Source organism: Dama dama, unplaced genomic scaffold (assembly GCF_033118175.1).
Source record: "Dama dama isolate Ldn47 unplaced genomic scaffold, ASM3311817v1 ptg000275c, whole genome shotgun sequence".
NCBI classification, from domain to species: domain Eukaryota; kingdom Metazoa; phylum Chordata; class Mammalia; order Artiodactyla; family Cervidae; genus Dama; species Dama dama.
Window position 1 is genome coordinate 30,001 of NW_026871053.1, and position 781 is coordinate 30,781.

The 781-nt window shown below is 69.3% G+C and overlaps 1 non-coding gene across 1 annotated transcript; it reads left to right on the top strand.

The window, feature by feature from the left end:
* The first annotated feature begins 345 nt into the window (after positions 1-345).
* Positions 346-498, top strand: LOC133053789 (5.8S ribosomal RNA). The gene has a single exon (XR_009692325.1). It is a non-coding gene; the product is annotated as a 5.8S ribosomal RNA (ribosomal RNA).
* The last annotated feature ends 283 nt before the right edge of the window (positions 499-781 follow it).

Sequence of the window (781 nt, forward strand, 5' to 3'; positions counted from 1 at the left end):
GGGCTACCCGGCGGTCGTTGTGTGGGCCGTGGCCGTGTGCGGTGCATGCGCGCGCCCCCCGCCTCCCTGGGGGAGGGTGGGAACCCCCCGGGCGCCTGTGGGGTGTCCGAGCCCGCCTCGGCGGGTCGGCGCTGGATGCCCCGTTGTGTGAAACCTTTCCCGACCCCTCAGGTCTGCTGTTTTTCTCTCTGACTTGGCCCGGCCAGAGGCAACCCCCCCCCCTCCACCCCAGCTCCCAGCTCCCACCTCCGGGAAGGGAAGGGGCTGGGGGGGGGGGGGCGCGGGGGATGTGCCGTGCCAGGGGCGGGTCTCCCGCCAAAACGAAACACTTGAAAAACCTCGTACGACTCTTAGCGGTGGATCACTCGGCTCGTGCGTCGATGAAGAACGCAGCTAGCTGCGAGAATTAATGTGAATTGCAGGACACATTGATCATCGACACTTCGAACGCACTTGCGGCCCCGGGTTCCTCCCGGGGCTACGCCTGTCTGAGCGTCGCTTGACGATCAATCGCCCCTCCGGGGTGCGTGTGTGTCATGTGCACGCCTCCCCGGGGGTTGCGTGGCTGGGGGTGTCCTCGCAGGGCCGCTGGGCCCTCCGTCCCCCTAAGTGCAGACACGGTGTCCCCCCCACCCCCAGCCTCCGTGGCTGGGGGCGGGGGGCCCTGCCTGTGGGGAGGAGAGAAGGGGGGATGTGAGCTCGCGCCGAGGCCCCGGGCCTCCGTGGTCGGCGTCTCCCCCTTCGAGAGCTTCCTCGCGCCGCAAGCGGCCTTTGGGTGGTG